Source organism: Dermochelys coriacea, chromosome 5 (genome assembly GCF_009764565.3).
Source record: "Dermochelys coriacea isolate rDerCor1 chromosome 5, rDerCor1.pri.v4, whole genome shotgun sequence".
Classification (NCBI taxonomy): Eukaryota; Metazoa; Chordata; order Testudines; family Dermochelyidae; genus Dermochelys; species Dermochelys coriacea.
The window spans coordinates 117,813,587-117,838,996 of record NC_050072.1 but is presented as its reverse complement, the minus strand read 5'-3'; the positions used below and the strand labels follow the sequence as shown (position 1 = coordinate 117,838,996).

The 25,410-nt window shown below is 42.7% G+C and overlaps 1 protein-coding gene and 1 long non-coding RNA gene across 3 annotated transcripts in view; one reads left to right on the top strand and one right to left on the bottom strand.

Moving 5' to 3' along the window:
• Nucleotides 1-25,410, top strand: part of LINGO2 (leucine rich repeat and Ig domain containing 2) — an 809,277-nt gene that overhangs the window by 694,094 nt on the left and 89,773 nt on the right. The gene's annotated exons all lie outside the window — the stretch shown is intronic.
• Nucleotides 10,806-14,291, bottom strand: LOC122460238. The gene is made up of 3 exons (XR_006281419.1): nucleotides 13,838-14,291; nucleotides 11,964-12,034; nucleotides 10,806-11,617 (listed from the first exon to the last, which is right to left on the bottom strand). It is a non-coding gene; the product is annotated as an uncharacterized LOC122460238 (long non-coding RNA).

Genomic DNA, 25,410 nt, shown 5'->3' with positions numbered 1-25,410 from the left:
ATTTGCAGGGATCATGCCACTATCTCCGGTCCTGATACCCTACCTGACTGGGAGCTGTAACTAGAATACCACAGAATACTTCACTGGAGATTTAATGCTTGGTTCTGAGCTGCGCAGAGCACCACCTGCATGGTGCTGGGCACCTTCAAATCTCATTTAAGTCTATGGAATTTGAGGATGCCCAGCGCCATACAAAGAGAACTCAGCACCTTGTAGAACTGGCCCCTAAAGACACATGAATATCCCATATCTGAGCTTGCCATTTGCTGAACTTTCTGATAGAAAGATAAACTAACAGCTCGTGTTTTGAACTATGAAAATGATCTGCTAGACTTTCCTTCAGACTTATACAAAACTTTCAAAATTACTTTTATCATGATCCCAAAGGTCTCAAAATATTATTGTGCAAACTACCCATTTTTTTTTATTTACAAAACTTTGATTTTCATGATTTCACATGGATAATTTCACCATGAATTTTCCCTAAGAAGCCCTCTGGATCTGAGCTCTGTCAACAGCTGAGGACTGGAACGTAACATTGGACCCTTTTCCATCCAATGACCTTAGGTCAGATAAATATTTTGTCCTGGAAAGAATCTTCTGTAATCACCAAGTCATATTCAGATCTTCCCAGAATTCTCTGGAGCAGATCTTCTTTATTAAGAATGAGGCTAAGATGTTTGAAATGCAGCTTATGGTAGAAAAGGAGAATACTAGTTGTATGTTGTTTTTGAAGGAATATAAGAAGTGGGAAGAAAATATTTCTGCAAAAAGAACAGGAGTACTTGTGGCATCTTAGACACTAACAAATTTATTTGCGCATAAGCTTTTGTGGGCTACAGCCCACTTCATTGGACGTATAGAATGGAACATATAGTAAGAAGATATATATATATACATACAGAGAAGATGGAAGTTGCCATACAAACTGTAAGAGTCTAGTTAATTAAGATGAGCTATTATCAGCAGGTGAAAAAAACTTCTGTAGTGATAATCAAGATGACCCATTTAGACAATTGACAAGAAGGTGTGAGGATACTTAACATGTTGTCTTGATAGTCTTGTCAACTATCTAAATTATCACTACAAAAGTTTTTTTCTCCTGCTGATAATAGCTCATCTTAATTAATTAGCCTCTGACAGTTTGTATGGCAACTTCCACCTTCTCTGTATATATATCTTCTTACTACATGTTCCATTCTATGCATCTGATAAAGTGGGCTGTAGCCCATGAAAGCTTATGCTCAAATAAATGTGTTAGTCTCTAAGGTGCCACAAGTACTCCTGTTCTGTTCTTTTTGTGGAGACAGACTAACACTGTTGCTATTCTGAAACCTGAAAATATTTCTGGTTTCTCTTAGGTAGAAGAGATAGCTCATGCTTGCTGGAAGACAAAAGCTGTGACTGACCCTATGCACATCTATGAATAAATAGTTAGCTGGAAAAATGTTTGAATACTTGTTTACTGCCTCTTGGTTGGACCCTTCTATGACACTATGCATGAAGACCCCAATTCAGAGAAGCACTTAATCATATGCATTCCTTTTATTAACATCACTGTGAATATTCACGTACTTAAAGTGACACAAGTGCTTTAGTGGTTTACTGGATCAGGACGGATATCTTCATCCATTCTATTAGGCCAACCTCTCTAACCTTAATCTGAAGATTGAGGAGGGTAGCATCATGATAGAAATATTGACTGTGGCCTCTTTGCCAGTCTGCCAAAAGAGGAGGGGCTTCTCATTCCTCCTGTATTTTCAGAATCAGGGCACAGAGTGGAATGACCAGGTAAGAAATTCTCCATTTGTATAACGTTTCTATTTAGAATTTGTGCAGTGTGCCCTTCTAGTAAGAGGGTAAGAAATGCAGTCATTTACATTTTTAATCAAACTCCAGATGCCTAAACTATGGAATTATAGCAGCAATATTGTATGCATACAGTATGATACAGTATGATAATCAGTCTGGCATATCTTTAATAATAAAAATGTATGACTGCCTCTGATCCTGACCTTTGTTTCTCACTCACTCACACACACACACACACACACACACACACACACAATTTACATTTTTATAAGCCAATTTACAAAAAACAAATTCTCAGTCTTGAGTCTAACAAAGCAGCTTTCTTTATATGAGGATTCTTTATATTTATATATTATATATTTATATTATTTATATTTATATATATAATTGAGAGTCATAAAGACTGTCACTTCTAATCATGACCAACCAATCTTCAGGACTAATTTGTATCAGCATGGTGCAAGTGAAAGAGAATTTTAACTTTTTGTTTGCATGTTTATTCTACCTATCTATTTTATGGTTTCCTATAGTGCCCATCACTAGTGTTTAAGGGCAGAATTTTCAAAAACAACCTAAGTCCAATTTTCAAAAGTGACTTAGCCCCAGTTCCTAAAAGATATTTAGGTGCCCAACTCCCATCTATTTCAACCAGCCATTTGGGGCTTGATTTTCAAAAGAACTCAGCATCCAGCAGCTCCTACTAGCTCTAGACCAAGATTTTCAGAAGGGACCAGTGATTGTGGCTGAATCTTAGCTTCTAGATGCCCAACTTGAGACACCTCAAGGGTCATGATTTTCAGATAATGATAAGCACCCCATCTCTGAAAATCAGGGCTTTTTAAGGTGTTTCAAGTTGGACATCCAAAATCATGGGTTACTATATAAAAAATCATGGCCCTAGCATTACAAGGGCATCTGCTTAGGTGCTGAGCACTGTGGAAAATTGGACCCACAGAACCCAAACCTGAAAAGTGCAGTAGAGTGCTAAGTGCTTCCCACAGTCATTGACTCCAGTGGAGGTTAGAGTGATCAGCACCTAAATGGTACTTTGCCTTCCATGCAAACCCTGACTCAGGCAAAGGCCTGGGTGAATAGCTGGCCTTGCAGCACTTCCTGAAGGTTGCTTGACAGTTTCCAAAACTTGTTAGAAAGCCACAGTTGGTAGAATTTAAACAAGCTTTGGTGAGCAACCCTGCTAACCTCCTCAGCTTCAGAAGAGATTAAAGTATCTTGTTACCTTAAAATACACTCACTTCTGCTTTTGAGAGGTTTCTGCTCTGACACTGCATCAAAGGTGAAATGAGCATGATGTGAAACAGCACAGTTTAAAAAATACTCTTACACTTTTGCCTTCCAGCTTCATGGTCTTATTTCTAATTCCTGTTTTCAGCCTGATTCAAAGCATATATTAACTAAAAAGAGCATTTTTGCCCTCTTTTCTCACCTGCCATTTTATGTTTTAAGGAAAGAGTTAATAAATACATATTGAAATTAATAATATTTTATCCTCTTCCCTTCTACAGATTGCCATCTCTCATCCCCATTTCATGACAAAATTAAAAGACATCTTCATTTTTACCTTCTTCCTCTGGGCTACAGGTTTCTGTCCAACACCTTTTCAGCCATGATACTTACATGCAGTAGTCCAAATTCACCTCTCTCTTATAATTCCATTGCAGTCATCCACTGCAGAGTTGTGTTAGGGGGAAGAATGTTGCTCAAGATGATTAAAAGGCTTCTCCTGTTCCATGTGAAGCACTAAGTAGGTTAAATGCAAATGAACAAGGCAGGGTTAATTTAAGGATAAAAGCCCTGTGAGCAAATGAACTCTGAGGCTCAAATAGCAAGACCCATCGTGGGTTATGAGACATCGGCCATAGAAATGAAACATCATCTTTTCCAAGCATCAGATCTCTGACCTTCTCCCATTTTAGTCCATTCAGCACACTACAGCTAACTTTATCTTCCTTGCCCTCTAAGCTGATAGTCTCTTATACAGTTCTACACACTCAAGTCCCTCACTGGTTTCTGATCCCATTCCACCAATTTCAAATACCAGTCTCACTTTTCAAGGCTCTGCACACTGGCTCTTTACTATGACTGTGCCTTTTGGTGACTTGTTTGTTGATTTTTCATTTGATTGAAATGCATCTGGCCACAACTCTGCCCCCTCCCGGGAAATTTTTTCCCCACTACACTTTTGTTTCATACTTCTTCCTCTATCTAGAACCACCTCCTCCTTCCATTATGCCAAACAGCCTCCCTCTGCTCTTTCAAATCCATCCTAACACCTCTTTTTTTCAAACTAGCATTCTGGCAGCAACAACTGGCCTATTCATTTGCTTCACCTCATAATTCTTTAATTTACCTCAGAGTACAGATAATAATATATTTCCATCTTTAAAAAATCCCCAGCCTTTAAAGCTGACCTTGTCTGATCTAACTGTTTCAATCACTCTGTTTCCAGGCTGCATTCCTTCCACCCTCACTTTCTGTATTTTGTCCATTTAGGTTGCGAGCTCTTCAGGGCAAAGTCCTGCCTTGTTACAGTTCTTTAAGGTAGTATTTACCCAGTGACTTTCTATAAATTGTAATCAATAAGACAATAAAATCAGGAGCCTGAATAAATAAAATGAAGTTCACTCACCATTCAAAGTTGTTAGTTCTTGCTCCTCTTTCATTTCATTTTCATTTTTCCCCTAACTCTCCTTTCTTTCTCTTCTCATCCTCACTCCTTTTGCACTTGTTGCTTTCTTTCTCAAATTTCCTTTCAGTTTTCTCTCCTTTGGTCCCTGTTCTGCCTTTTCTCTCGGTCTCCATTTTCTCCATTTCTGTATCCTTTCCTTTCTTCCCCCTTTTGCCTGGCCATCCCATCTCCTTTTCTCTCTCTCTCTCTCCTCTGAAAGCTTCCCTGATCTTTTTCCTTTCTTCCTGTGTCCCTTAAGTTTTCTTGCCTTTTCCCTTTAGATTCATTGTCTTTCACTTTCCTTAGGATCCCCAAATATCTTCTGTCTTCTTTCCATCTTTCTTACTCCAGGTTTCTCCACTTCTATTCCTTTCTCATTTTTATATGGCTTCTCTGAACTCTGTTCCTTCCATAAATCCCCCATCTCAATCAGTGCTGGATTTACATCTTATGCACCCTTAGGCAGAGCATTTTCAGCGCCCCTCTATCTACAGCTAACCTTTGTGTTTTTTCCATAAAAAACAAAGCTTTTAACCCACTTCAGAATTTTAGGCGTCCCTAGGCATGTGCCCACTGTGCCTAATTGGAAATCTGACCCTGATCTCTGTTCCCTCTCCCCAGCCCTGAGTGCGGCAACGGGTGAAGTTGAGGCTGGCACCTCCATTCTTGCATTCTTGCAAACCTGCCACTCCATTCACCCACTCTTCTCCTCACATTGCACTTCCCTCTGCACACACTATTGTCTTTTGGCACCCCATACTCAGTCCCTCCCTACCATATTTCCTCTTTGCCTCTGCAGCTCCTCCTAATTCTCTTGTCCTTGCACCCTATTCCCACGCAGGGTTCCCAAACTTTTTACCAGCACGACCTCATTTCAGTGAAGTGTTTCCTGCCTGGGCCCCAGACAGCATGGAAGACACAATTTTGAAGAGCTAAATGCCATCCTCTGCACAGTAGGGATCGTCATGACCCCATCTGCTGGTGGCACACCCCCATTTGGGGTCGTGACCCACGGTTTGGGAACTAGTGCCCTATGGCTTCCTCCCCCAGTTTTCTCCCACCCCTTTCTCTGAGCCCTTGTCCCAGTTCTCTCAGCCCTCTCCAGCTCTGTGTTTCTCTTTACCCTGTTATCTCTCTCCCCCAGCCACCAGGCTCTCTCCTGTCTCTTTGGGCCCCCACTTCAGCTTAGTAAAAGGAAAAGTGCTGCTGAGCCATGGTTGCAGCACCAGGAGGAGCCTCTCCTGCTTTACACTCACTGACACGTGCATCCCAGGAACGGAAGGTCAGCCGGGCTGGGCAGAGGCCATGTGCCCCAGGCAGTGTTTTGCTAGCTCACAGCAGAGTGCTGGAGGCAAAGCCAGGGAAGTGGCACGGGCCAGTGTGCAGGCTTCAAGACAGTCTAGTTTCCTAGGCCCAGCCCTAGTGTGCTTCCAACTGGCAAACTAGCTGCTGGGTGCTCAAGTCAGTCCCTTAGACAAGGAAGGGTAGGAGCAGGAACTGGGTTTGAATCCAGCCAGCAGCCCATTTGTTTACCCCAAGCTCATAGATTTGGGGAGGGGGAGACAGTCAGCATTGACTGACCTTGCTGCCCCTAGATCTATCCTGCTGCAAGGTGAGCTGCAGGCAGGCCTGACAGGTAACTGGAGGGGGACATGCTGGTATGTTTCTTGCCAGCCTAAGGGGCTTATTCATTAGAGTTTGAATTGCCTGTGTATAGCTCTCACTTAAGCCACAAAAATGTCAAAATATTTTATTCCGTAGCAAACATAATGTATTATCAGGGCTGACTGTTCTTGAGTTCATGCCTTTTAGCAAACAACTTCTGAAACGGTGCCCCCACCTCACCCCTTTAGAGCAGCACTCAACAGTTCACATGCTTTTCTGTTTGGGTTTTTTTTTAAGCCCTCCTTAAAAGCAAAGTTTTTCCAACATAGAAGAGCTGATCTTTTTCCCATTAAAGTCAACTGCAAAATTGCCACAGATTCTCAATGTGAGAAGAGCCACTAACGAGGCGGGACTCACTGCCCAGTGCATCCTGTTTGTTGTCATGGGAATTAGCTCTCATTTCACCAGAGCACCCTTGTCTAGTGTTGTCTCACCCATTGTCACTCTCGCCTGTGGCATCCTCTTCTAGACTCAGCTCTCTGGTGTGCCCCACTTGGTTCTCTCCCTGCCCTTCCGGGGGACCCAACCATCCTCAGTCCACCCACTTGCCTCGGTGGCAAACTGAAGTCCATGCACTGGCCACTCCCCTCAGTGGCAAGTGTGGGAGGGGGAATGGATGGGGGACCCGGGCCCGCCCACTACTCTGGGTCCCGGCCCAGGGACCCTGTAGCTGGCAGCCACATAGTGCCCCTCCTCCTACTCTGCTGTCTGTTTCCCTGGGCCACTTCCCCACAGCCCTAGCACCTTCTCTACCCTTCTATCAGGACCTCAGGCTGGCAATGGACCAGCTGGAGCCCCCTCTTGCTCCCCTGACCCTGCTCAGCACTGCTCTGTCCATGGTGCTGTTTCTCTCTACCCTCCTACAGGGAAGCCAGTCCTCTCTCCCTTGGCCTGCAGGGAGAGACTGCCTTTGTTCGGCTCAACAGCCCTTCTTATATGGGTCAGCCTGGCCCTGATTTTCTGCTCCACTAAGTCTTCTGCCTATTGGCTGGCTCAATAAGCCCTCTTCTAATTGGCTGGGTTCTGCGCAGCCTCCCCAAAGCTGCTGTAACCCTTCTTCTGCCTGTGTGGGGCAGCCGCCCCACCACATTCACAATATACATCAGGCCAGATCCTCAGCTGACGTAAATCTACTTAGCTCCATGGGAGCTAATAACTTCCAGATGTGAACATACAGTGAGGGGGAAAAAAAGACAGAAATGTTGCAAAGAGGACAAAAGTGTGATTAGAACTAAAACATCTATCTACTCTCATATGCAAATACATTTACAAATACATTAGAAGCAAGAGGAAGACCAAGGACAGAGTAGACCCATTACTCAATGAGGTGGGAAAGACACTAACAGAAAATGTGGAAATGGCAGAGATGTTTAATGACTTCTTTATTTCAGTTTTCACCAAGAAGGTTGGTGGCTATTGGACATCTAACATAGTGAATGCCTATGAAAATTAGGTTGGATCAGAGTCTAAAATAGGGAAAGAACAAGTCAAAAATTACTTAGACATATTAGATGTCTTCAAATCACCAGGGCCTGATGAAATGCATCCTAGAATACTCAAGGAGCTGACTGAGGAGATATCTGAGACATTAGCAATTATCTTTGAAAAGTCACGGAAGATGGGAGACATTCCAGAAGACTGGAAAACGGCAAATACAGTGCCCATCTATAAAAAGAAAATAAGGACAACCTGGGGAATTACAGATCAGTCAGCTTAACTTCTGTACCCAGAAAGATAATGGAGCAAATAATTAAGCAATCAATTTGCAAACATCTAGAAGATAATAAGGTGATAAATAACTGTCTGCATGGATTTGTCAAGAACAAATAATGTCAAACCAACCTGGTAACTTTCTTTGACAGGGTAACAAGCCTTGTGGGATGGGGGGGGAAGCGGTAGACATGGTATATCTTGACTTTAGTAAGGCGTTTGATACTGTCTTGCATGAACTTCTTATAAAAAAAACTAGGGAAATACAACCTAAATGGAGCTATGATAAGGTGGGTGCATAACTGGTTGGAAAATTGTTCCCAGAGAGTAGTTATCAATGGTTCACAGTCATGCTGGAAGGGCATAATGAGTGAGGTCCTGCAGGGATCAGTTCTGGGTCCGGTTCTGTTCAATATCTTCATCAATAATTTAGATAATGGCATTGAGAGTACACTTATAAAGTGGATGATACCAAGCTGGGAGGAGTTGGAAGTGCTTTGGAGGATAGGATTAAGATTCAAAATGATCTGGACAAACTGGAGAAATGGTCTGAAGTAAACAGGATTAAATTCAATAAGGACAAATGCAAAGTACTCCATTTAGGAAGAAACAATCAGTTTCACACATACAAAATGGAAAATGACTGCCTAGGAAGGGGTACTGCAGAAAAGGATCTGGGGGTCATATTGGACCACAAGCTAAATATGAGTCAACAGTGTAACACTGTTGCAAAAAAAAGAAAACCTCATTCTGGGATGGATTAGCAGGAGTATTGTAAGCAAGACAAGAGAAGTAATTCTTCTGTTCTACTCCATGCTGATTAGGCCTCAACTGGAGTATAGTGTCCAGTTCTGGGTGCCATATTTCAGGAAAGATGTAAACAAATTGGAGAAAGTCCAGAGAAGAGCAACAAAAATGATTAAAGGTCTGGAAAACGTGACCTATGAGGGAAGATTGAAAAAAAAAATGGGTTTTTTTTTGTCTGGAGAAGAGAAGACTGAGAGGGGACATGATAACAGGTTTCAAGTACATAAAAGGTTGTTACAAGGAGGAGGGAGAAAAATTGTTGTTCTTAACCTCCGAGGATAGGAAAAGTAGCAATGGGCTTAATTTGCAGCAAGGGTGGTTTAGGTTGGACATTAGGAAAAGCTTCCTAACTGTCAGAATGGTTAAGCACTGGAATGAATTGCCTAGGGAGGTTGTGGAATCTCCATCCTTGGGGATTTTTAAGAGCACGTTGGATGAACACCTGTCAGAGATGGTCTAGATCGGGGTCTCAAAGTCCCGGCCCGTGGGCCATCTGCGGCCTGAGAACTGCCCCAATGTGGCCTGCAGGGCTCCAGTAATTTTGGGTCCAGGTCTCTCGCTTGATCCCTCCTGCCACCCCCCAGGTGCTCCTCCCCTGCGCATCCCCTGGGTGATTTAAAATGGCCCGGGGCCCTGCCCACCACTAGCAGCGCAGCGGAGATGAGCAGCTTCCTGCGTGCTCACTCCACATGTCTCCCGGCCCCTCCCTGCAGCCCCAGGCAGGGTGGGGCTGTGCCTCTGCGTGCTGTCCCCGCCCCAAGTACCCCTGCAGCCAATGGGGAGCTGCAGGGGCAGTGCCTGGGAGCAGCAGCGCGTGGAGGTCCCCCAGCCCACCCCACCTTGGAGCCCTAGGTAAGCACCACACTCTCCAACTGCCTCCCAGAGCCTGCACCCCCACCCCCTCTCCATATACCCCCTCCTGCCCCCAAACTCCCTCTCAGAGCCTGCACCCCATCCCCAAACATCCCCAACCCCCAAACTCCCCTGTTCTCCCAGACTCTGCACCCCCATCCCTTTCCCACACACCCCCAAACTCCCTACCAGAGCCTGCACCCCCATTCCCTTCCCACACACCTCTTCCTGCCCCCAAACTCCCTCCCAGAGCCTGCACCCCCTTCCCACACCCCTAACCCCCAAACTCTCCCACAGCCTGCACCCCCTCTCCACACACCCCCTCCCACCCCCAAACTCCCTCCAAGAGCTTGCACTCCTACTCCCTCCCAGAGCCTTCAACCCCACCTCCTCCTCCTGCACCCCCCAGCCCCTGCCCCAGCCCGGAGCCTGCACCCAGCACCCAAACTCCATCCCAGAACCTGCACCTAGACCCCCTCCCAGACCCAAACTTCCTCCCAAAGCCTTAGGCAGGTGGAGGATGGAGTTGGGGGGGTGGAGTTTTGGGGGGCGGGTTCTGAATGGCATGAGTGACATTATTGGCCCACTGGGGGGATTTGAGGACTGGCACTGGCCCTAAGGTAAATTGAGTTTGAGACCCCTAGTCTAGATAATACTTAGTCCTGCCTTGAGACCAGGGAACTGGACTAGATAACCTCTCAAAGTGCCTTCCAGTTCTATGTTTCTGTGCTTTTCATATAGAGTAAAATATTAAAATGTGCCTTAATTTACATAAGAGGAAGCAATTCTGCTTTTCCTTGCCAATAGCCTTGTAGAGAACTAGTTAAAATAATGTTTATAATTGATCTGCAGCTCTGCAATCCTTTAATTTGCTATCCTGAACAAAACCTCTTCTGATAGGTTAAACAGAAATATTGCCTTTCAGCTAATTCTCAGTCTCTTCTACAGAAGATGCAAATTAGTGGCCTGATTCTCTTCCCCTTTCCCCCTGAGGTTCTAAGCTCCCACTAAATACCATGGGAGCTGCTAGGCTGTGATGGTGTTCAGCTCCTCTAGAATCAGGTCATAGGATTTTACTCAAATCATTCACAGTCCACAAGATGCATTTTTAAAAGCATCCTGTATACTAAGGGCTATAGGTTGTGTAATACAGAAAATGCCTTCAGTGCTGTAAGAAGGCTGTGCAATGTTTTGCAGAATAAAATAGAACAGGATCTTTTAATATCTCTACTATAGGTGAGTGGTGGTAGGGAACAGGATTTTATTTATGAAAGCCTCTGTATTTTTAATATCTCACATTAGGACATTCTAAAAGTATCTGGTGATCATTCATAGAATGCTTTTGAACTTTAAAACAGTAGCAATCATTCATGATGCTCAGCCTTGCAGCACAGTAGCTGTATGTCAAATTGAATGCAGTCTGTGGGGGAAAGCTAGCCAAAAATCGCCAATATACTATTTCCTTAGGGTGATTTCTGAAGGTTGGTTGTCTTTAGATGGGAAATGTCACTCTTTCTCTGAAATTATTGTTATAATCATCTGTTCAAGTTGTTTGGGAGAATAACACTGTGTATACTGTAAGGAATCATGTGGCAAGTACAATTCAGTCAGGATGAAGGATGGGGAGAGATGTTTAGCTGAGTACCTTCCCTGATCTGACTGAAGTTTCTTAACATGCTAATTTTAAGTAGATGGTGCCTAATAAGGCAATCGTGTGCCAAGGAGTAGCAATGCACCGTTCATTCCACTAATCCATCCTCAGCCTTCGTAACATGTAGAGAAAAGAATTTAATACTGGCTAATAAAGAACAACATTTTGGAAGGAATGATTTCAGTGAAGCTCTGCTCAGGCACAGAAGTCCATCTGCGAAGACCACAATGCAGGATCAGGCCTTAGTTGTGCCTCTTCACTCCTGCAAACTGCTCTACTTCAGCAGCTATCTGTATTCATGTGGCACTCCATTGAAGCTAGTGGACCTCTGCACAGGCATGGGGTCTGCCCTCACAGAAGAGATTGCCTAATCAGAGCCACAGCATTTGGTCATATTCGAAACGGTGATAGATCCTAAATTCAGGAGGTGGAATCTGAATAAAAGGAAGAAATAAAACACCGTCACATTTCATCCTAAACACAATGCTGCCCTTTGCTCCATCAAAATTGAGCTGTAAAGCCGGAGTAAGTTTATCAGGAAATAGGTTGCTGTATAAAAATTTGAACTGCACTATGTTCATAATCCTACTCAATCTAAACAATTCAGGTTACCAGAGAACAAATCTCATCTCTTTTTTTCTTTGCTTAGGATACCTGTCAATTATGTTAAACTCAAGTCATTCTCATTTTGTGACATGACTAAAGGTAGTTAATATAACCTTTCTGCACCACCATTATTCATCCTAAAGAGAAATTTAAATTACCAGAAACAATGATTACCTCATCAGTTGTAAAACGCCAGAATACAAAACAGTTTGTATTATCTCCCGATTTGAATTTTTTTAATCCATCTATGATGAAAAAAGCCTTATTTATTTATTAAAAATATTAATATACAAAATCATACACAATGCATAATATTAAAAAAAACTTTAACAGCAAAACAACCTTTCTTTTGTCAGAAATAAAGACAAAGAAAAAAATGACTTTTTAAAAAAAATTAGACCCAAGAAAACCCAGTTAAAAAAAAAAGATCTTGCGTCATGATGGGAAGCTTGCAGACCATCGGGGAAGCCAATTACATAAGGGAGAGAACCCTGCTCCTACATCTGAGAGTATGTCTACCAGGGCCAGCTCTCGTTTTTTTGCTGCTGCAAGCAAAAAATTTGCCGCCCCAAGCTCAGGTGGGGCTGGGGCTCACAGGTGGTGCTGGAAGCGAAGGAAGTGATGTCACCTTCTCCCAGTGCCTACAAGGGCTTTCTCCCCTCCCCCACCCAGCCGCGCAGAGAAGCTCCAATATAAGGGGTGGCACCAGGCAGCGCAGCAGCCAGTGCACAGAGGAGGTGGCGCAGCCCCAGCTCCCCAGCAGGACTCGCCCTCTCCTCCTCAGGTAGCGGATGGGCCCTGGCAGCTCAGCATCCCGGGGCTGGGGCTTCCCCTTCCCGCTGCGGCCAGCAGCACGGCGCCCTCGCCCCATCTAAGTGGAGCAGCTCTGAAAACGCAACTGCCCTGAAAAAAAAAGGATGGCCGGAAGGCCGCCCCTGGAAATGTGCCGCCCCAAGCACATGCTTGCTTTGCTAGTGCCTAGAGCCGGTCCTGATGTCTACACTGCAATTGAAAAGCTGTGGCTAGCCTGTGCCAGCTGGCTCGGGCTGCGGGGCTGTTTAATTGCAATGTAGATGTCCAGGCTTGGGCTGCAGCACCATGCAAAGTGGGAGGATCCCAGAGCTCAGGCTGCAGCCTGGGCCAGAATATCCACACCACAATTAAACAGTCCACAAGCTCAATTCAGCTGGCATGGGCCAGCTGCCTCTATCTAATGACCATGTAGACATACTCTGACCAATAGAAAGAGCTTCCCAGGAGATTTTAGTTGCCTTGAGAAGGTGAGGGTCTCTCTTCCAGATAAGAGAGACACAGCAAGGCACAGATAGGTGAAGTGATTTTAAAATTCTCAATATTCTCTCTCCAGTTCGAGTGATCTTTCACTGTATGGTGATGTTTAAACTGGATTTTATGGTGTCTCTTGTAGTGATGGTGTCTGTATCTACTTCTATAAAGCATCAGGCTGCACAGAATAAATAATGAACATGCAAGTATGGGTGTTAACCTAAACTGCGCTCGATCCTGCAAGGTGTTGAGGACTGCTGGAGGTGCTGAATTGCTAAGAATGTGTGTGTGTATATATATATATATATATATATATATATATATTAATTCTTGTGGATTGCAAATTTTGTTAGGATTTGAGATTGCAGTTTATATTAGCATTTGTGGGGGAAAAAGTCCTTGTGGTTTATTTCCTGTATTCACTAAACAGGCTACTAAATAGCCCATCAGGTAAAATGTGTATTTGGGCATTTTCAAAGGTGATTATTTATACTCGCATCCAGAATGCTTCTGAAGAAAGGAGCCATTAGCATCCTTTATATATGGACCAGTTAGAAAAGACCAAAGGAAAAAAAAATCCCCTGGTTGTGAGTGAGAAATGGTCTTTAGACCCGAATTGTTTATTTTCAGCCTTTGCTATCTAAGGTATAAATCCATTCTAATGCATAGTTTATACTTCGTGTGCTGAGTTTGACTGGAGTGATTTTTATGGCTGAGTTATAAACCCCTGAAAATAAGAGTGTATAATGGAAACATGGACAAACCTTTAACTTGCGTAGCTGGCAGGCTCTGCTGCACCGATGCATCTTTCCTCAGGACTCCAGCAATAAACAAACTGTCAAAGATGTCTCCTCTTTCTGAGCGGTTTTTATGCTGTACCAAAGTGCTGATAGCCAAGAGGTCATGGATGACTGTGTCCTCAGAAATCTCAAGGCAAACATTTGGGTAAAGCCAGAGGGAAAGAATTTAGGAGCAGACATTTTTTTCTTCATTGCTTTGCTTCCGAGTATTAATGCTGGAGCTCAGCAGCATTAAATCCATTTCATACATATATTGTTAATGGAGGATTAAGGTTAGCCTTTGCGGCATTCATTTCAACATTAATGCAGACTGTCTTGCAGGTATCAAACTGAAGAGACTTTGTTGGCCTAATTTAGTACAGCAGCTGCAGCAATAAGTGCTCCAGACAAATTATTTCAGCCAGGCTTATTAGTTAAGTTTTCAGGTACCTTATATACCCATGTGTAGAAAGATACATAGATATCAACTGAAAAGTCATTTAAAATATATAAATATACCCTCTGATATTAAATGACTGAGTTTTTTCTGTGTCTGGAGCATTCAGGAAGGTATCTCAGTGGAGATGATCTCACAGGCATCAAATGCAATTCATGTGATTATTAGGCACTAGCATGTACAGGAGCATAGCAGCCATACCACTATATAACAAGGATGTGTCCTATTAGGCTTTTTAGATATTGGAATTGTGGCACAGGATGTATGCTGATTATGCTATTAAAGGATGTATGATGGCAAACAGAGAGCAGGAGTCTCAGACTTGCCTTTACCCCATCAATGACTGTAGTCGTTTAGAGGATGGCAGCAGGTTGGCAAATGAGGGGCCACTGGCAATCCCTTCTTCTTACTTGGATTCTCTGTCACATCAAACAGCAGTAGCAGGAAAGTCCAGGTCCCAGAGGTAAAGCTCATACTGTATATTGTGCTGTTAAATTGCTTCCATTCTGCAGCCATGCTGTGCATTGCATGTGTTGATCTGAGGAAAAACTACTCCATACATTCATTCCATCCTCTATACCCAGAAAGTCTATATAGAGGGAGATTGTCTAACTATGTGACAAAGTGGGTGTTTCATTATTTTATCTTGTAGCCCATTAAATATGTTCTCAAATTCTTGGACTAGAGATATTCATTTGATTTTTTTTGTTTTCCTAAACAACCTTTGGTTTTTATGTTCCAAACTTAGTGAAAATTCTTTTTCCCCCCTTTTAAATTAACCCATTTGGTTTGGAATTATAGAAGGTCTATGTATCATTATAATGGAGAAAGGCTGATGACCTGTGCATTATGCTGCTTGTAAGTTTCATCTACTCCCCATCCCGCAAAATTTTAAAGCCATAATGTGTCTATATATAATCTTTTCATGAATCTCTGTTGTGGGAGAAGCATACATGAACTGTCACTTGGCAAAAGATCAATACTAGGATCATACAATACCTGATTGTTGCTCTGTTTGTGCTTCATGTTACATGGTCCTTTTTGTGTGTGTGATAAGATTGCAGGGAAAAAAAAATTTTGGCTTGTTCTGTGGGAGCCTCTTCTAGAGAAACTTCGTTATAATGTTTTATTGTTCCCAACCTGGCTCTCTGCATAATCTACATGATAAAATTTCACTTTTCAACACCATAGAGATTTCCATGTGTCCCTGGGTCAAGGCCAGTTCAAAGCCACATTAACAGGCACCACTATGATACAGGTTAAGTATAGACAAAATTTTCCTTACATGGTGCTTAACACCTAGGGCCAGATTCTCTTCTTACATAAACTGGTGTCAGAGTAGCAGCCGTGTTAGTCTGTATCCGCAAAAAGAAAAGGAGTACTTGTGGCACCTTAGAGACTAACAAATTCATTTGAGCATAAGCTTTTGTGAGCTACAGCTCACTTCATCGGATGCATTCAGTGGAAAGTACAGCGGGGAGATTTTTACACATAGAGAACGTGAAAAAATGGGTGTTATCATACACACTGTAACAAGGTGGATAAGGAATTGGTTAAAGGGGAGACTGCAACGGGTCCTACTGAAAGGCGAACTGTCAGGCTGGAGGGAGGTTACCAGTGGAGTTCCTTAGGGATCAGTTTTGGGACCAATCTTATTTAATCTTTTTATTACTGACCTTGGCACAAAAAGTGGGAGTGTGCTAATAAAGTTTGCAGATGATACAAAGCTGGGAGGTATTGCCAATTCAGAGAAGGATCGGGATATTATACAGGAGGATCTGGATGACCTTGTAAACTGGAGTAATAGTAATAGGATGAAATTTAACGGTGACGAGTGTAAGGTTATGCATTTAGGGATTAATAACAAGAATTTTAGTTATAAGTTGGGGACACATCAATTAGAAGTAACGGAAGAGGAGAAGGACCTTGGAGTATTGGTTGATCATAGGATGACTATGAGCTGCCAATGCGATATGGCTGTGAAAAAAGCTAATGCGGTTTTGGGATGCATCAGGAGAGGCATTTCCAGTAGGGATAAGGAGGTTTTAGTACCATTATACAAGGCACTGGTGAGACCTCACCTAGAACACTGTGTGCAGTTCTGGTCTCCCATGTTTAAAAAGGATGAATTCAAACTGGAGCAGGTACAGAGAAGGGCTACTAGGATGATCCGAGGAATGGAAAACTTGTCTTATGAAAGGAGACTTAAGGAGCTTGGCTTGTTCAGCCTAACTAAAAGAAGGTTGAGGGGAGATATGATTGCTCTCTATAAATATATCAGAGGGATAAATACAGGAGAGGGAGAGGAATTATTTAAGCTCAGTACCAGTGTGGACACAAGAACAAATGGGTATAAACTGGCCACCAGGAAGTTTAGACTTGAAATCAGACAAAGGTTTCTAACCATCAGAGGAGTGAAGTTTTGGAATAGCCTTCCAAGGGAAGCAGTGGGGGCAAAAGATCTATCTGGTTTTAAGATTCTACTCGATAAGTTTATGGAGGAGATGATATGATGGGATAATGTGATTTTGGTAATTAATTGATCTTTAAATATTCAGGGTAAATAGGCCTAATCCCCTGAGATGGGATATTAGATGGATGGGATCTGAGTTACCCAGGAAAGAATTTTCTGTAGTATCTGGCTGGTGAATCTTGCCCATATGCTCAGGGTTTAGCTGATGGCCATATTTGGGGTCGGGAAGGAATTTTCCTCCAGGGCAGATTGGAGAGGCCCTGGAGGTTTTTCGCCTTCCTCTGTAGCATGGGGCACGGGTCACTTGAGGGAGGATTCTCTGCGTCTTGAAGTCTTTAAACCACGATTTGAGGACTTCAATAGCTCAGACATAGGTGAGGTTTTTCGTAGGAGTGGGTGGGTGAGATTCTGTGGCCTGCATTGTGCAGGAGGTCGGACTAGATGATCAGAATGGTCCCTTCTGACCTTAGTATCTATGAATCTAAGAGTGATCAGGTAAGGTGATTCCCTTGATTTCAGTTACGGTTCTCCTGATTTTCATGGTGTGAGAAGAAACTCACATCCCTAGTCTTTTATTGTGCGACCTGAAGCAAAATTAAGATGAGGTGAGGAAAGTTCTGGTTTTGGGTGGGGCTGTTGAGGAATTCTGCACAGGCCGACGTTATTATAAAAGCAGGTAAGTTAGAACAGCTAAAGAGAATTGTAGTCTGTTCTAACTCTATGGAGGAAGGCTGGTAGTTAGATGTAGTTGCTGTTTTGTTCCCTAAGATATTTTGAAGAGAGTGTTACTTAGTACATACGCTGCAGAAGTTAAGGATAAATTACCACACTAAATTCTATTAATTCTGGGGAACAGTGAAATAACAAGCTGAGACTGGTGAATTCAAAGGAATATGAATAACAGATTACTGCTCAAGATGTATCAACAGTATGATGACTGGCCTGGGGACATACATTTCAAGGATGCTAGGGAGCCCCAGAAAGGTATGGCTCTCTCAATGGCAGATCTGGAGATGGAGGTCTCACCATGAGATCTGAAAGATCACTTTCAATGGCTCTGGGGAAGAGAGGCTCGGGCCAGGGGATGAGAAGTCTCTCGAAGAAAAAAGCAAGGTTTTTCATCTCTACAAATGTTATTAAACTACATATAAAAACAGGGGGCACATGTGCACACACACACACACACACACACACACACACACACACACACACAGAACTTTGTATTAATTTATGGTACTTGACTGATTATATTGCAGGATTTACTGCTCCTCCAATTCAGGCTTTTGGCTTGACACCCAGGAGAGCATGAGGATATTATACAGTTTCAGAGGAAGGTGGAGCCCTGTTGAAATCTATTCCTTTGTTGACCTTAATTCATGACATTATGGTACAAAATAACTTTTACCACGGCACAGTGTCTGGATATAAACAGTAAATAAACATGTTCTCTGTCACACATAATTCAAACCACCTTTGTTATTATCATCATGCAGAATGCACAATTTTTTAATTTCATTTGAATGTAGTGAAATGTACTGAACACACCTAAGAACAAGAGTTCTCTGTCCAAAGAACAAGCAGTACAGATTTCCCTACTGCTCTACTGGTGTGCTTCACCCCTGACCAGGCAGGGACTGCTCCGGATGGATGAGTAGTTAACTGTTCATGTCCTTTCAGTCACTGGAATCTCCTCTGAAACAGCCAACAGTATGTGTGGATATTATTCCACTGGAAACTGAACTGGGAGCACCAACTCATTTCACAGCAACCATCTAACACCCGTGATGGGGCCAACTTTGTCACTAGCAACCTGGTGACCTGGAAGTTAAAGGTTGTCAATCCCCTGAGCCATTTAGTCCATTTTTCTGTCCCATACTTAGTTCTTTCTCTGATTAAGATGAAACATACAGAATTTATTTACATAATATGTAAGGGGAAAATGGAGATCAGTGAAAACGTAACCTGTTATGTCAGATTGGTCTGCTGTAGCTCAACACTAAGTTCAGCACAGTTGGGAATCAGTCAAACCAGTCTGGGAAAATTGCCAATATCTCAAACCCTGTCAGGGTTGTTGGAAACCAGCAGAGATCTCTGCTCTTTTAAACCCAACCTGTGCTTTCAAATTTGATGCTGTAGGTTGTCATACTTTAAGGCTGTCATTCTTCATGTGGTATCATCTTATATATGACTAGAGGATACACTAGAGGAGAACGGCAGAACCAGATAATTTAAGGGAGTCAATAAGGTAGAGTTGTTCTGAATTTGCAGAATGAAGTCAGTGCCTGTCTATAATTTTTAACTTGGCCTTAATTTTATAATTTCCTATAGTAATAATACAAATCCCATTCATAAATAAAAAATAACATGGCTGGTAGCTAGGCTTACAATTTAATTTTTCATTATGGCTTGTAGAGCTTGAACTGCACTCATGGGGGAGAGGTGCATTTCTGCCCAAACTGTGGTGGCTGGAGGCATTATGCCCACCTTGGGCAGGAGGATGTGGGAATCAGCATCATCCAGTGAATAGGAAACTGGACACTGGGAATCAGGAGACCTGGGTTCTCTTCTCTCTTTCAGTGGCCTTCTGCATCACCTCAGGCAAGTCATTCCTCTCTTTGCTTCCCTTTTCAGATCTATAAAATAGGGATAATGATACTTACCTTCCTTTGTAAAGCATTTTGAGAGCTACAGGTGAAAAGTGCTGTGTAAGAGAAGATATTATCCGCATATTGCAATAATAGTCACATTATAATGTTAATAGCTTTGTTGGGAGTAGCATGCTCATACATAGCAGGTATTTGCCCTAGTGCAGCCCTATAGGAGCTGTCTCACATTCGGGGCTATGGCTCCATACACTCTAGCCAATTGATGCTGCTGCTGGAAGTAACAGCCCTTCTTAGACTCCTGTGGCCTGATCTAAAGCCCATTGAAGTGAGAGGAGATGCTCCCATTGACTTCAGTGCACTTTTCAATCAGATCTTCAGTGTCCTTGTGTTGGGACAGGGCAGACATCTACTTCTGCAATGTATATACATATATGCATATACTGGTGATGCTGATTAAACCTGACGAATCCAGTACTTCCAAATGTTTCAGTGGCCCTAGCCACTGCCTGACCCATGAGCAGAGTCATTTTCTATCCTCCCCCAGTCCTCTCCACTGATAAAGCAGCTGTGCTTTTCTTTCCTGGAAATGCTGCTTCCCCATCAAAGCAATATTTTCTGGAACACCATTACCATGATCACTTTTTTTCTCCCCTGATGCTATTACATCATGCTTTGTGGTACTGCTGGGAATAATGTATTCACAGTTTGGCATGCCCACAGGTGCAGTAGTTTATAGGTAGTTCCCCAGAGCACAGTCAGGTAATGGATACCTATGTGAAAATCCACCAGTAATTACTGGCAGACTTAATGTGCAGGCAAAACCAGTATGGCATATTAGGAAATGCCTGGGTGAAGAACGGCTAATAGTTCAGCTCTCTAAGGGTTAATTAGGAAGGGAGCCACCTTCAGGACCAGGAACTGTTTACTTCAATAGTTTTCATGCAAACTACAGTGTTTCACTTGGGCACTAATTGTGCCTGATAGACCCATTACTTTGTAATCAGAGCAGCTCTGTAGCTGATTCCCCAGTGGTTAATTAAATGGATGAGGTAGTGCCCAGATCTTGGTAGCAGACAAGACCACCCGAATTTTCCACCATCTGTACAGGAGAAACTATTGTTACTACAAGCAATAGTGTTGCTCTGCACCAGTGGTGTCTTTTACCTCTCAAGTTTATTAGGTTACTACGCTAAGACAATGCAGAGCGATCCATCAATATTCCCCTTCGTGACTTGGCCTTGCAGCTGCACACAGAGGACCTTATGAGGCTCCGGAAACTTAAACTGCTTTCAGCCAGGCTTATTTCCCATAAAGGTTGTTTCCTGACAAGGTTAAAGGTGCAGCACTTGTGAAAATGACTGTGCCTTCATCCGAAAGGCATTTAAAAGACAGGAAAGCTGTCACTTAGCTGCTGTTCACTTCACAACATATTAGGCATGGCGGGAGGCCAAAAGGAATGGTAAGGTGATTACATCTTTTTATGATTTCTTTTTATTGCTGTCACTATGGTCTGACCTGATATGACATGACTTTCAAGGGCTGTGGCTACACAGTCCTCAGTGCAATTGTGTTGTTTAATTGCAGTGAATCCATGCAAAAGGGGGAGGGGGTATGTGAAATTAGGCATCAAGGAGCGCATGAGTAGAAGAGGAGAGGAGGCTCAGAGAAATAATTAATAACGGAATAGGTAATCGTGTGGTTTTTAATATTTGTGTGGCGAACGCAGATAAGGAATAACAGCAATATGTATTTTTAAGCCAGGAAACCATTGTTCTTGCAGTAGCTGTTCAATTCAAACATAGGCGCACCAGCCGTGCTAAGCACACCAGCCGTGCTAAGCACAGACACTGCAGTTTACAGATGTTCATGAAAATATTCTGCTCCGTGTGGGCTCTGCCAATCCTTAAATGGAATTGGGTTGCACTGGCCAAAACATTTAGTTCCTTACCTTTGAGGCAAGCCTGTCTTTAGTGAGGAGGCAACATGAGTAAGAAAAAAGAGATGTATCTGAGACTCCAATTCAGCAAAGCATTGAAACACATGCTTATTCTGTATTCAGCAGCATACTTAACCAAGTGTGTGAAGGCAGTGAGAGTTAAGCATGTGCCTCCCTGCTTTGCTGAATACAGATGGAATTTAGCACCTCTCCAGGCAAAATATGTGCATAAGTGCTTTGCTGAACTGGGGCCTGAGGCTCCACCGCCCCTCCCCTCAGTGCTTAGTTATGAATTAGTGAAATTCCATCATCAGCAAATAACTTCTTTGAAATCACTTGTGCATTCTGTTCTCTCTCCACCCCCGTTTTGCTTTGAGTATCCAAAAACTCAAAGCAAAACTCAGTTTTATACCTCCTAGCTTCACCTGATTGTACAACAAAACTGCAAATTTCAGATGGCTGCAGTGGGGTGTCATAGGTGGGTCCAGGTTCTCTGGAAAGATTCATGACCTTAGTAAACCTCTGGAGTAGATTTGACTGCCTGGTTTTGGGATTCGCTGCAAACTCTTTGCTCAGATTTTGCTTGATACTTACTACCATAAACCTGTATTTACTATTAACATATTAAGGAATAAATACATTCGGGATTCTGTTATATTGGTTCATTGATGTTGCTAAGGGCATTTATGGGATTTAAATATATATATATATATATATATATATATATATATATATATATATATATATTTCAAGAGAATAATATAGGAAATGTTTTGTTTTAGGTTTGCATTGTTGAGTTAGGTTATAAAGCTGAGAGCAGGAAGCCAGCCTAATAACTGGCTAATTAGTCTTTATGCTACCATGTGAGAGACTCCTTCCATATGCTTCTAAATGAGGAGCTCTGCAGAGGCACCTTGAGGTGCTATGCAATAATCCCTTCCAGTCATTAGATGGGGTAGGGCTGGTTGAAAATTTTCTGTCAGATCTTGACTACAATAGTATTTTTCAAGCAAAGTGTCTGCTGTCCATGGATGATTTTGACTTTTCTCTGAAAAAACAAATAGCCCAAAAGCTTTCAATTTTTGGCTGAAATCCAAAAATGAAAAGTCAAACTTCTTTGCAGGAAAAGGCTCTTGACTTGACCTTTATGAAAGGAGGGAGTACATTAAAGAACAAATTGGGGGTGGGGAGGCTCTCAGGGAGAATTCCCAGGGTGGGGAGGGAATTCAGGCTCAAAAATTCCATGAAGAGAGACGCTGCATTTTCTTCGGCATGTATTGTATATAACCCCAGGGAAAAAGTCTGAGCAGCATTCATATAAGATGCAGCCCAGCAGTGGAATCAGAGTAACTAATTCCATGCTGACAAACAGTAATTGCAGAATGACCAAGATATAACCAGAGTCTTAATGGGAGATCTGATGATCTCTTTCAATGGCCCATTTTCTTTCATGGAATAAATATTGATGTCATGAGATATTTGTGCAGTTATGCATACTGAGTAACACTCCTGCATCCAGATTCACATTCTTTGTCACTCTTGGTGTCCTTGGATCTCTTAAGCACATTTAACCTTATTGATCGAAGCATCCTTTTAACATTCTTAGGGCCTATTACTGGGCTTATTTGGGGGTACAGCAGTGGCATAATTTAAATAGTACTACGGTACTTGCATTATTTGCTCTTGGTTTCATTAGATTACTGTAGCCTCAATTCTGCTTCTGTTTGCTGTGCTGGTGTTAGTTATGATTTATTGATTTGTTAAATGTTGTGTGTGCTCAACACTGTGTAAGAGGCACAAATAAAGACAGTCTTCAGTCTTTGGCCGAAAAGTCTAAAAGACAGGTACCAAAAAAAAAAAAAAAAAAAAAAAAAAAAAGACAGGGAGCACTGCAAAATCCCAACAGAGTGATGTTCCCTGGAGAACTGATTTTACAACTTTTTGTAACCTTAATGCTTATACTTGGCTCCATTTATAAAGAGCCAGATTCCAATGCCCTCACATTGAATAATAATGTACTCACTGTTTACTTCAAAAAGAAAAGGAGTACCCGTGGCACCTTAGAGACTAACAAATTTATTAGAGCATAAGCTTTCGTGAGCTACAGCTCACTTCATCGGATGCATTTTTACTGTTTACTTCAGTGTCACTACTGCAGGAGTAAATTGCTATTCTTTGCATTTAAGGACACCAAAATCTGACCCAGGGAGAAATGAAGTCTGGATGTTCATTAAGGGTTAGGATTGTGGGTTTCACAAATTAGAACGTAACTTCCACTGTAATGGGGGGGTCTCTTTCTGCTTGTGGGATACTGTGAAAGAAGAAATAGTTCCGGGGCAGAGAGAAAAATGTCCAATGGAATAAAAATAGGGAGAGGTGGTGAGAGGAAGGAAATTCTTGTGAAAAATAAGTTTCTCTCTTTACTGTATATAGGGTGCAACCAACTTGTACCATTATTTTAGGAATGAAGCTGGCAGGGGATAACAGGGTGTTCTGGGTCCACTAGGGAACTCTCTTGAACTAGAAAAATACTTGGAATGTTCCTCAAAAAGATGGCCTCATCTTTGGGGGGAAATGGGGTCAAATTACAGGGAAAACCAGGTTTGAGAGAGATGCTCATCTCTCATTTTTAATCTTACTCAGATTCTGGCCTGCTACAGCAAGAGTTAGAAAACGTAACTAACCTGCAATAAGTTTACCATAGGGACTACATGGTAGACCCTGTCAACCTTTTACTGGTGCATATTAATTTTACCCTGAAATTATTAATAACTTGTAATGCAGATCATTTCAGCTGTGGAATCTAAGGCCCCATTTTGACAGGTGTTGTCCATATGTTTAATAAGAGACGGTCTCTGCTCCAAAGAGTTTACAATCTAAATACACAAAGTAGATAGAATGAGAGATAGTAAGTAGTATCCCCATTTTACAGATGGTGAACTGAGGCACAAAGACATTGGGATTTACTCAAAATTACACAAAAAGTGCAGGGCCAGAAAGTATACCCAGAGCTCTTTACTCTGTGTTGAGGATTTAACCACAAGAGCATCCTTCCTCCCCTTGCTCCATTCCGAATAGTTAACCACTGTGTATTGCAGACTCAGTTTTCAGGGGCGTCATTTAGGGGGTCAGGGAGACCTCCTCCCTGAGTTTCATAAAGGAGGTGAGGAGGAAGGAGGAGCTTCCAGGTGGAGCTCTTCTACCACTGGGGCAGGGAGTCAGTATTTCGTTTACAAACAGAAGAAGGATGATTAAGATAAGAAAGGGCTAGTGATTAAATTAAGGATCTGGAAGTTCTTTTAGATGACCCTGCAAAAGAGGAATCCCTCTATGGGGGTGCAGGGGTTGTTTTAGAAGGAACACAGGGGACTCAGAAAAAAATACAGCCAAACCCTCTGAGCCAAAGTTACATTCAGAAAAGGGGGCAGTTTGGAGACACAGGTGAAAAGAAGTGGTCAAAACCAGGGCAAGGGATAGCAGTGGTATAGAGAGGTTCTACTTTACCTGTGGTACTTACGTGGACCTATCACCATAGTATCTGAGCGCCTCACAAGGTCTAACCTATTCCTCCTCACAGCCCCTCTGTGAGGTAGAGCAGTGCTGTTATCCATTTTGTACAGATGAGGCCCTGAGGCACACAGACTAACAGACAGATTTTCAAAAGGTATTCATGTACCTAGTGGGATTTTCAAAAGCACCTAGAAGGTTAGGTGCTTTGTAAATCCCACTAGATGCCTAGCTGCCTAAAAGGTTTTGAAACACTGTCCTTAAGGCACTGCCCTGGGGTCATAGAGGAAGTCCATGTGGGGAGGAGAACCCAGGTCTCTCGGCGCTAGCTCCCTATCCAGCAGGCCAGTCTCCCTCTCTGCTGCATGCTGGAAAAAAAAATAGACTCTGATAGATGGGAACAAAACCAAGGCAGCCAGTTCTCTGAGACTCCAGCAAATGGTCCGAGGAGGTTTGGATGGATGTCATGATTTCCGCATGAAAATTAGCACAGTGGTCAGGAAGGATGGAGAATGAGAATCAGATGAGAGGAGATCACAACTCTCCAGGGGTGGCAGGTTCTGCCCCAGGCTGAGTTGT